The sequence below is a fragment of the Canis lupus genome, chromosome 22 (genome assembly GCF_011100685.1).
Source record: "Canis lupus familiaris isolate Mischka breed German Shepherd chromosome 22, alternate assembly UU_Cfam_GSD_1.0, whole genome shotgun sequence".
Taxonomy (NCBI): domain Eukaryota; kingdom Metazoa; phylum Chordata; class Mammalia; order Carnivora; family Canidae; genus Canis; species Canis lupus.
In genome coordinates, this window is record NC_049243.1 from 53,538,567 (window position 1) to 53,551,052 (window position 12,486).

General features: G+C 35.1%; 1 long non-coding RNA gene across 1 annotated transcript; it reads right to left on the reverse strand.

The window, feature by feature from the left end:
- Positions 1-2,263: 2,263 nt before the first annotated feature.
- LOC102151553 lies at positions 2,264-10,892 on the reverse strand. Its single transcript, XR_005376083.1, has 4 exons — positions 10,631-10,892; positions 9,783-9,843; positions 5,925-6,012; positions 2,264-2,434 (listed from the first exon to the last, which is right to left on the reverse strand). It is a non-coding gene; the product is annotated as an uncharacterized LOC102151553 (long non-coding RNA).
- Positions 10,893-12,486: the final 1,594 nt, after the last annotated feature.

The window sequence follows — 12,486 nt, forward strand, 5'->3', positions numbered from 1 at the left end:
TGGTACATTGTTTTCTACAGTAGCTATTGTGGTAAATAGAAAATTTAAAACTAATTGTGGGGATGCCTGGGTGGCTCAGCAGTTGAGCATCTGCCTTTGCCAGAAGTCCCAGATCAAGTCTCACATCCGCTTCCTGCATGGAGCCTGCTTCTCCCTCTGCCTATGTCTCTATCTGTCTGTCTTTCATGGATAAATAAAATAATAAATAAATAAATAAATAAATAAATAAATAAATAAATCTAATTGTGGAATCAGTTATCATATTGCTTAACTTCATAGTCTGAACTGCATCTAACATGTCCTGATATAAAGGATAGATGTTATTTGATCTAGAGTATACTTTTCTTCAATCATGATAAAATGGAAATTAGGCTAAGAAAATTCTTTTTTTTCTTTTTCTTAATATTGCAGTAGTTAATAAACCAGAAAATATAGTGCGACCACAACCCCATGCTACAATGATTATGTAATTTGAAAAAAAAAAAGTAATATAATACTAGTGCTTTTGTATTTATATGCAGTGACACCAAAATCAAAATGATTTAATAATCAATTCCTGTTTTGGAAAAAGTAACAGTAACTGTTTTTTTGCCATGATCACTTCAGATTCTCAAATTGTAGCAGAATTGCCAATGCAGATATCAGCAACCATTTCGGAGATAACCATTTTAATAGGACACAGAGTGAACAATTGCTTCTAAATAAGTCCAAATGTAGCTTAACTATTTCTAAATTACATTAAGTTTCAGGCTAGGTCAGTGAACACTGGAAATAAAACCTTATTATTTTCAGTTGAAAAGTTCAACATCACCATTATGATTTGACCTATTTCAGAAGCTCTTGAAGTCCTTTTTTTTACTGCATTGAGTAACAGGTCACCTAAACCATTTTTTTTTTAATACTCAAGTGTTGTGTGTTACACCATAATTATGATCAGCAAATTGATATTTTATATTATGAATAGAATCAATTATGAGAAAAGACATTTTATAATTCGGTGAATTCTGTTTAATTATGGGGTTATGGTATTCTTTTATAATCAATATAATATTTAAAGAGAAACACAATTAAATAGGTCAATTAACCCAATGAATTAAATGTAACACTTCACTAATTTCATAATTAGCCTATATAGGCTTTAAAAATATAGTTATCCCATGTATAGATTTATTTCATCTTAGACCTCATAAAGACATGTGTTAGTTTTGGTTTTAAGTAAAGAAATATCACTAAATGAAAAATTAGTCTTATTACATGGATTGGTTGATGAGTTCAAAATTTAAACCATCAAAATAAATGAACTGATTTAGTACTTTGCAAAACATGTTTCCTGGGCACTTTACTAAAATATTTTAAGCCTTATTATTTTTTTCTATAGCAAAATAAATCCATATTCAAGTAGCTCTGATGTGTTCCAGGTGAAAATGTAGTGCAAAATTTGAGAAGGGGGTATATGTTAATATATTCTATGAGCTCACTAATTAAACTGAACTTATGTTTATATTTATAGCTCTACTTTTATCTCTCAGGAATTAGTCTGTTTAGTATGACATTACAGATGTCCAGGCTTCTTAATATTATGCCAGTTTTCTTTGTTTGAACCTTAGCTGTAAAAGAACATTCATTCTCAGTAGACATTTTCAGTTATTTCAATTGGCTCGGCCCATATACATTCCATAGTTGCCTTATAAAAAGGACAAAGAGTACTACACTAACCACCTAATTATATAGATGATAGATAGATGATAGCTAGCTAGCTAGATAGACAGATGATAGGTAGATAGATGGATGATAGATAGATGATAGAAAAATCATCATACTCTTGCTGTGGCACTGCCCAATGCTATGCTCATGATAGTTACCATCCTCCAACCATGATTTCTGTCCATACTTGCTTCTTTCATTACAAACTCAGCCTCTTCTCAGTCTTCATCCTATTCAACATTTTAAACCCTTAACCAATGGTTTCCCATTAAAATGATCTTCTCTCTGGGTGCCACCTAAATATCTTTCTTGAACGACCTATCTTTGGGACCCTTGATTTATAATTACAACTCTCTAATGGACATTGGCTATTCAACTAATCTTTCATTCATTCATTCATTTGTTCATTCAACAAACATTAATCTGCCCTAGCTACATTGGCTATTGGGCCAGAAAACCAAGTGAAACACAGCATCTGTCCTGTATTGAGGGAAACAAATGTGTAAACATTAAATTCAATGAAGTCCATTATGAGAAAAATATTTACAGACACATTGAGGAGAAGTAGAAGTATTTTTTGAATGTGATCTTGAGGGGGGATGCTCACAGGAAAGAAAAAACTTCAAAGAGAGAGCAAATGACTGTGTTGAAGTGAGTCTTGATTCAAAAATGAGGATGGAGTCTGGTTTTAGAGGCTCTGTTAGAACATATTGAACAGTGGAACTTCATTCTGAGAACAGAAATATTACCATTGGTTTTTGTGAGACATATGACCAAGTGTTTATTTTAAAAAGGTACCTCTTCAGAACAGCCTTTGTATCCTACAGACATATTGTCCACGACATGATATTTTCCTTCTAACTTTATTTCTTCTGGTTTCTTCCCACATATTTTCTGATTGGATATCCTCACAATGGAAACCCCAATTTTCACTGAGTTGATTCATTAATTTGTCCCATACTATCTACATTACATACCATAGTAAGTCAATTCTACCTCAAAATAGGTCTTTAATCCACTCCTTACTCTCCATCTCCAAGGAATTTTTTTCTATCTCAGACTCTCAGAATCCCTCACTTAAAACCCTGTACTATTTTTCTAAGGTTGCTCATGTCTTAATCCTTTCTAATTTATCACCTACCTTGTCATTAAGGTTGCTGTTTTAAATTAATTTTATCATAACCCTCCCTTGTTGGCTCATTATTGAACAAAATCCAAACTCATCAGCAGAGTCAAGATTTCCTTTCTATCTGACCCCAACATTCTGGTTCTTGAACCCCAGTTTTGGCCTTTCCACAAGTGAAGTAATAGTAGTGGGTAGAAATTAGATTCTACATTTTATGCATGCCTGGTACGCATAAACTCTACGTAAGTGTATGGTATCTGCTGTTATAATTAACAAAAGCCACAAGTGGGGATAAAACCAATAGAACAAATCAAATGGAGAATCAAACATAAAGCTAAGATTAATGAACTGGAAAATGGATTCAGAATACGTCTACAGATTTGAGGTTTCTGAAACACATAAAAATACAGGAATCATACACAAAAATTAGGGATCCCGAAAGACTGTAATGTACAGGGCAATGAATATGACAAGAGAATTCTTTGGACTTCCCTATCCAAAGGCAATTTTAACAACTGATTCCTGGATCAGTCTGAATATATCTATAGCACTCTATCACTATCTTATTGTCTTCTCCTTTTTTATGTGCAACCCACATTTAAGACTGAGCATATTTAATTGATATTGATGAAAAATAGCCTACTCCCTGTAAAAAGAAGAGTGCCACTCCTTGTGTATATTATTCTGATTAGCAGTGAAAAGAGAAAACCTTGATTTACACGCACACAAAAAATCAAACAGATTATGTTTTCAGGATCTGATGGCAATTTCACTTGTCTTAATTTTGATCCATTGCCAGCTAATCCAATTTAAATTTGCATTTACCTGTATCTGGTGAAGTTTTGCTTTAACATCTCAAGCAAGAGCTGTGAGGCAGCTTTTCCCCAACAGATGTAAGAGAGACTTCAGTAGGGAGCAAATACATTATTATTAAGTCTCAGACCTTCCAATCTGAGTCTTCTCAATCACATCAAAGTACTTGGCATGGAGTTGCTCACTATCCTTGGTGCATATGGTTTGTTTTGGAACCAAATCTAATTTAACTCTTGCTAAGTGCTGATCAACAACCAGTGTATTTCCACAGTGAGATTTTATTGGTCCATGTCAAAATGAGGAAGAAAAAAGAAAAGATCAACTCAGTAAAAATCTCCCAAGGCCAAATTTATTCATTAAGTGTTGAAATTAAGGGTTGAAATTAAACCCTTCAAATTAAGGGTTGAAATTATTTCATTTTGTAATTAGTTATTGAAATATCTTTCTTTTCATGAAATGACAGCAATGAAAGATTCTACTTTGGATGTAGAATCTAGTTTTTTAATTTTGTTTTGTTTTATATTCTTACTAGAAAAAATAAGTGGTGCCAACCCAATTGCCAATCTCCCATATATATTTTGAATTTTACAGGTCTGTGAAATCTATATATGAGTATTTTTCTATTATGCATTAACAATTGTCCTTATCCTATCATTTCAAAGAAGATCCTCTCACTTTAACATTAGTCCTAGTCTGCAAGGAAGAGCAACCTTTGAACTTGGGTATCTCTCTCACCAGAGCATTCTTTGTGACCTTGAAGAATGGTACATCCTCTGGGTGTTCCTTTGGAACATCATCCTTGAACAGGTCCTCTGGTATTGAAGAATATATCTATTATATCATGCCCACCCCCTCAGCCTCTTTAGACCCTCCTTTCCTAGCTGGGATAGCAACTCAGATATGGATAAGTCACTGAGCTTTGTCCCCCAATTTCCCCCGGGTCCAAATGCCCATGCTACCAATGTGTTTGCCCCATTCTCAAGGTCTCTGTCAGAGTTCTGTGTCCTAAGAAAGTACTACCAGGTCAACTAATTCTTTCTTATCCAGTCTTTAGTTCTAGCCCTGCTAGTCAAGCACACTCAAAATTTAATTCCACGGATGTTCCCCTGGATACTACAAAAATGTGCTCAGTAATTCTTGCAGCTCCTTTATTGTATAATCTCATTCCTCTTCTGTCAATCCCAGCAGGTCCTTATGCAGATTATGTTCAGTTTAAACTATCATTATCAGAGGCTCCTGGAGGTGAATTTCTGTCCTCTTGTGTATTATCTTTAATCAGAAGGGAAGGATTATATGTCCTAAGGAGAGGTGAGCTTCTTCCCCAAGCAATGACAGCCCAGGGGGTCTGCAAAGCCAAAATCTGCTAGTGCATCCATCCAGAAATCCTACCTTATATATCAGGTTCTCAGATTTTCATAAGCAGTGTCCTAAATTTAGCCTAAAAGCTGGCTTTTACTGAATATTTAAGCCTCTTTGGAGATCCACTGCTCTCAGGTTCTGAGTCTATTCTTCAGCTTAGTCCCCTTTCTCACTACAGGAGATAAGGACCTCCTAATAAACTTTCAGAAAGGACTTCTAGTTCCCATGGTTAGCCTTTAACTACTTGGTAATAGCACTCAGTGTCTCGTTATCTCTCTTCAGAGAGTATTATGAACTATTTGTGTCCCCTCCAAACTCAAACATTGAAGCCCTACTATTTATTTATTTATTTATTTATTTATTTATTTATTTATTTATTTATTTATTTTTGAAGCCCTACTATTCAGAAATGGGATCTATAAAGATGTGATAAAGGCTTAATGAGGTTTTAAGATTGGGGACTTAATCCAATAGGATTGGCCACCTTCTGAGAAAAGGAAGAGACACAAGAGGTCCCTCTGGCTCTTTACTATGTGAGGACACAGAAAGAAGGTGGTTAGCTGCAAGTGCAAAAGATAACTCTTACCAGAACTAGTATTAATTGGAATTAATCTTGGAATTCTCAGCTTCCAGAACTGTGAGATATAAATTTCTGGGATTTATACCACCCAGGCTCTGATATTCTTTATGACAACCTAAGCTGATTAAGGTAGGAAATTAATACAATTTTTCAATGGCCAGTCAACTCTTTATATATATTGCTTTCTGCATATATTTTAAATGCCTAAGTCATGCACTTATTTCTCTCCACCAGAATGTTTTTCTGGTCACTGGTAGTGAAATATTCATTAATAAGGCTGCCATCTTGTGTCAGGGATGATCTTTAACTATGTACCCTTAGCATGTGGTACTCCTTGCTTACCAAGTGATCAGGTGATGAATATGTCAGTCATCAAATCACATCTTACTTCCTCTTTTCTCACTGTTGACATCACCTATGTTTGGATTCTCTGAGAAAAATCACACCAAGAAGGAATTATTAACGTTAAGGAAATATGAATGACTTGTCTTCCTGATCTTCATAGAGGCTACATGGCTCATTTATAATGTCAAAAGAAGATCATGAGAAGGTAGGAATCATGTCTAATATTGATCCTGGATTATCGATGACACAGAGAGGCCTAAAATGAGTTAATAAAAGTGTATGCTGGATTGAATTGCTATAGATTGAAAATGTTCTCATTGTTTGGACATTCCATGGAGTATTTCAGGGGTCAATAGCACTGAAGAGTGTAAAGAGGGCTCCTCTTCGATCAGGAAACTTCAAGTAACAAGGTCTAAAGTCAGTGGAGTGTATGTTAACTCTTTTTTTTCCCAGATCAAGTATGCTACAGCTCTCCTAAAGTTTCTTACACCAACCAAACAGAATTATAAGATAATACTTAGTGATCTTAGTTTTCTTATGATATTGTGTCTTGTTTCCTCCATTTTGTATGCAGAATGAAAATAAATTGCTATTATTCTATGCAATTAATTATGTCCTTGGGGGCAGAGTGCACTGATTAGAGAGGTGGGTATGATCCAAGCCCGTAAAGTTTAGCTAAATTGGGTATATTTTAAAGGTAAGTGATCATTTAGATATTTATCATAGGGTAAATATCTGCCATAATGAAAGCAGGGAGTCACCAAATAATATACCAAATTGTTTCTTTTAAAAACCAATATTTTTAGTGATTAAAATTTATTTAGATGGAATGGGAAGAAATGTATTTCACACTGATACATGTTGTTTCTAACTTGTTTCTTAATCACTAATTTTTCTATCACTATTCATGATTTCATAACATATTTTAAATCCAAGGAAAAACAGATTACTTTATAAGTTTATTTACACTAAAAAAGTAGACAATGATTTAAAAAGACGTAAACCTGTCTCTGCTTTTACCTAGTTATTTTCTTGTCAGTTTCCTTTTCTAACTTTTTCCTTGAAATGGACAATTTATTATACCGGGAAGGATTTAAAATTTAAATTAGTAAAAATATATCATACTCTGAGAAAATAGCATTAGAATCTGCATTCCTGTGTTTCAGAATTTTATTTTTTTTATTTATTTATTTTTTTGTGTGTGTTTCAGAATTTTAAACACTTGAGACTGCATTGTGTATACGAAAAAATATTCCATAAATTTAGATGTGTATGAACTAGAGTGCTTATTTGGGGCTGATTTGCGTTTCATTAATGTATTGGTATAATGTTTCAGGACTCCTTACAAATTGGCTTCCCACTCTTATATCTCTTAATGTGATGCTGTATAATCCTTGTTTTGGAGAAAGATGTAGAAGTGACTTTCATTGGGGATGGGTGTGAGTATTGTAAAATGGGGAATGGGAGTGGATATTGTGAAATTTTGCAAATGGGTAGGGTTTTCTTTTTCCTATTTCTTATAAAACACAAAACGTTGCCTTCTGAAGCTAAGATGAGGACAACAAAAAACAACAAATACAAAAACTCTATGACCTAGGTTCCAGGATGTAGTAGACACAGTGAGATTAATAAAATATATTTTTAGATACTTTAGGTCAGTCACAAAACAACAAAAGAGAACAATTATTGAAAATAAGGCTTTGGAAAGACCTCACGAGAACAGACATGTCAGAAATTTAAAGACAGATAATTTGCTTATTGGTTTTCAAACTGCAAAATAAATATTCATGGTTTGGCTTGAGTAAAGAAGTTTAAGAGAGAGAACTTTTTACAATGAATTTCATATGTGCATGTTACAATGGTCTCAGCACATATGAGAGGAGTACCATAAGGTAGAATATTCTGTTACATATAATGCTTGAATGTCATAAAGTCCAATAATAAATGCATAATATTCTGTTAAATGCAATGCTGTAGTATCATGAAATCCAATAACAAATGCACCTCAATTGATTATCATTGATTCTTTTTGATCCTTCACTTATTTTCATTTGCTCAGCTACAAGTTTGAGTCTTACGCTCCTCTTTCGGGGCCCAAATTCAACGCCATTATATCCATATTTGTCTCCTACACTGTTGAAACAATAGAAGCCATCAAATAGGATATCCTCCAACTTCTGCATTTCCAAAAGTTTCTAGGATTCTTATTTATCCTTTATTATTTCCTATTGGTATCAAAGTAAGAGATGCTTCTCTTTTGTCCATAGAAAATTCCGTAATTTCTGCTCTGAATCTGACTTCCTCTCAACTTCTCTCTTTAACTAAAAGAGGAAGAAAGGAAGGAAAGAAAGAAAAAAAAGGAAGGAAAGGAGGAAGAAAGGACCCAAGGGAAGAAAAGGACAAAAGCATTCTCTGTATATTTTTCCAGAGAAAACTTACTTCCTCCATTTTGTTCTCAGTTCACCTTCTTAATGCTTGAATGGATGTCTCTAAGTCCTTATGTGTTATTTCATCTACAGTCAACTATATTCTTGCTGACAACAAATGTCGCCAGTGTTTGCCCACTAATGCTTGCCCAAATGAAAAAAAAAATCCAACTAATATTTTCAGGCATTATTTATCTGTATTCTCTGAAACATTTCTATATTGACTAAGCACTAACACAGAGGATCTTATTGTCAAAGTGGAATAATAGAATCAGAATTTTAGTGATTGTTGAGCTTTAGTGGTAATTTCAATGCCCAGTTGAAGCAGAGAAAGGTGTAGGATGCCAAAGGTAGCTCTTCAGGATCCTGCATTCCGGCATCATTCATGCATCTCTGGTTCAGAGTAATAGATGAGGTTTCTAATGAGGTCCATGTTCATCTAACATGGTGTGATTATTTAGGTTATTTATATCTCTATTTTATATCCAGTTAAGGGTTATGCAGCTTATGTGACATTCTCCAGGGAGCCATTCCTCCTAGATATTAGACTCAATTTCTTACAAGTGACCCTTAGCCAGGGACATCCTGCTAAGGGTATTTCAGAGATAAGTTTTCTTTCTCATTGCAAATATAAGAGGTCCAGGTGACAAAGAGATTAGATCAAGCCACCTGCCCATCTGTCTCCTTTCTTTCCCCTCAAGTGAGTTTCAGATGAAATAATTAGTAGGTCACAGGGTAGCTTCTTTAACTTTCCCCTCCTATCAATTCAATTTCCATTATCTCTTCCTTTGCCCAATTCTCCCCTAGTTCTCTTTCCATCCTCTGAATGTAACTCTGGTTTCCTTTGCTGGAACTTCTCCTTAATGTTTCCTCAAGTGTCAGTCCAAGGCAATCTGTTCCCAGATTCTCCTCTGTTCATTTCTTGTTCTACATTCCTTTTATCTATGATTTTTACATTTTCTTATGTTTTTAACCATGACCCTACATCATGACTCAATATGTATTTTTCAAACTGCGTAAAGAAGTGTTGAATTGCATATACAAGGAGCTGGTAGACAATGGTACCTATGTATACAACAGGCATCTCAGATGTAACCTATTCTTGATGGAGTTGAAGGTCTCCCTTCTGCTCCATAATTGGATCTTCACTGACTCGTCATCATCAATATCAACAGAGGTATAATGCGATTTTTCAAATGTAAGAATCAGTCTCAACTCAGTATTCAATGACAAGATACTTAACTTTGACTTGCCAACTGTTTTCTATGTGCAACTTATAATTATTTAACTTAATAATATAATTATTAAGAGAGTTAAAAGAGAGTTATTATTATATCAATTGTCATATGTAGAAATTAAGGCTTAAACGTTTTAATTGACTTATACAAAGTCTGCCAGTAAGTGGCAAAAAGGATTTGAATAAAACTACCTCCATGGATACTCATATTCAGGACTTGCCAGCTGAGCTACATCCAGGTGAACTTCTTTCTCTAAAAATATGGAGAAATGAGGAGAAAGATGTTGAAGCATCTGAAGTGTCAGCTTCTGAGCTTTGCAAAAGTTTGTGTATTTTTGAAGCCCTAGAGTAAATTGCAGGGAGCTCTGAGGCAGAAATGCTACCAAGGTGTCCTGGGACTCAGAGAGGGATACAGAGAGAGATACAGGCAAGTCTATGTTAGGTAAGGGTTCAAGATATCATTCCTTTTTCTCTTAAAACAGAACACACTGAGAATCCAATGAGTTACACAAAATAAAAATTTGTTATGGTCTCAGGTCCATCTCTGAACTGTTCAAGAGTGTGAGATTTGTCTGCCTTTTTAAATGTCTTTTTTCCATCTCTGGGTCCAATTTAGTAACTCCAGTTTTTACCATGTCCTAGCCAAAAGGAAGTGGAAAAAAAGAAAATGAAGGGCGGATAACCTCTTTTTTTAAGAATATAAACAAGAAGTGCACCAATTACTTTTACATCCTATCTCTGCAAAAATAAGCACTTATTCTGACTGAAAGGAGAAAAAGGATAACGTGTGCTGGGGAAATCTGGTTATCTATACCACATCCATACAGAGAGAACAACAACCAAAAAAACATGAACCCGGAAATACAAGCTGACTTGCTCAGACACAATTACAGGCCCAGGTACATGGGCCATTCAAACACGCCTGTCCTTGACAAGCTCACCTTCCATACCTTACTCTGGGCAAGCTTACCCAGAGAGCACAGCCTGCACACACTAAATCTCCAAACCACCCACACCCACATGCTTGATTCCATACTTACTCTTTGTTGGCACAAGCATGCTTCTGTTCATGCTCACCATTCAGGTGAACACTCCATATCAATAATCGCTAACACACTGACCATTTCATATACATTTTTCCTGAGATTTATCTGGGTGCTATCCACACATGACATAGATAAACACCTAGGCATCTTTTATAGGCCATGACTACTGTTTTAAAAGATGTTAACACTGACAGTGTAATCAGGTATTTTGAGACATTTTACAAGAATAGTATGTATTTCTGATCACTCATTTACATGGTGAGTTTTCATCAACGTTAAATTAATGTCTATTGTTGCATAGGAAGTGACCACAGCCTTAGCGACTTCACACAACAAACATCTATTGCCTCACAGTTTCCATGGGTCAGAAGTCAGGTAAATGCTCAAGGTCTCCCAAGGCTGTCATCAAGGTTCACGAGAGATGGCATCCACATTTAGGGGCTTGTCTGGTGAAGAATCAGTTCTCAAGTTCATTCAGATCTTAGCAGAATTCATTTCGTGAGTCTGTACAACCAAGATTTCCTTTTGTTTGCTGGCTGTCAATTGACAACTGCTCTCAGCTCTTGGAAGCTGTCCAGATGCCCTTTCAAAACATGGTGGCTTACTTCTTTCAAGGCCTGCTGGACAATCTCTCTTTTCTCAAGTTTGCAAAAATGGAGTCTTATATAATCCTATTTTATTTATATCTCCAACTTACCACAGTAATAAAGTGTGTGGAACTGGTTATAATAATCATATGAGCTGTGGACATGTCACAATATCAATCTTCCAAGGGGATCTATTATATGGTCTTATGTTGTATTCAGTTATATGTGTGCACATATATGTATAAGTATGTACATATATACACACATATATGTTCTTACTCTTAAATTGTGTGGTTTTGATTGTATTATTGTGCTTCATCATTTACATACATTAAATAGAACACTTAGATATGGAATAAAATAAATAGAAATTATTACTAATTTGTGTAAGTGCAAATTAATGTGAACCGAATAACTGTGAACCAAATACCTCTAGCTCTCTTCTGTACATTCTTCTTCCATTTTTTAGTATTTTAAAACATTTCTTGGTCTATGGATAAAATATTACTATACAAAGACCCATAAATGAATAAATGAGTGAAGCCCTAAATAGAAATGAGCATATGTTGGCCAAAGAAAAAAACTAGGAAAGAAGCAAAATAATAAAATAAATTCCTTAAGGAATATTCCAACTCTGCCTGCCTTTATCATGTTCAGATCATGCCTGTAAGCACCGTGTTCTGTTGCAGTGAAGAGGACTTGTCTGTCTGGTATGCAGTGGGGCAGAGAGGATGTCAAGCCTGGACAAGGAACCGGCTACCTAATTGTCACCATTTGTGGTTCATCTGTAGGCACACATGATGCTGTCTGACTCCTGGTTCTATCTTAGGCTCACTCAAAGACACATGGATGGAGAAAAGCAGAGATATGTCTCTGGACAATTTCCAGGGCAAAAGTATTTCAAGGAAGTGCAAGGCTCTGGTGTGTTCATAATACCTCTTGTGGAAGAAATGGCGAACATTTAAAAAAAAAAACCTACTTACAGATTTTTATCAAATTGAGGCTCGAGAGGAAGGAATGTATACACGTGTTCCTTCTGATTCTGTAACAGAAACGTTAAGATACTAAGCATGCCTAACTTCGGGATAGAGAATGTTATCATAGGAATTTTACAGAGTATTGCATGTTTGTTTCCTTTTCTTCTTGAAATAGTACGTATTATGTAAAGATGGAGAGATAGAGCCTTGCACTACTAAGCTTCCAGAAAAAAAAGGTGATAGTTTATCAAATCCATCTGTTCCCAGGGGAAGGCAACAGCTCATA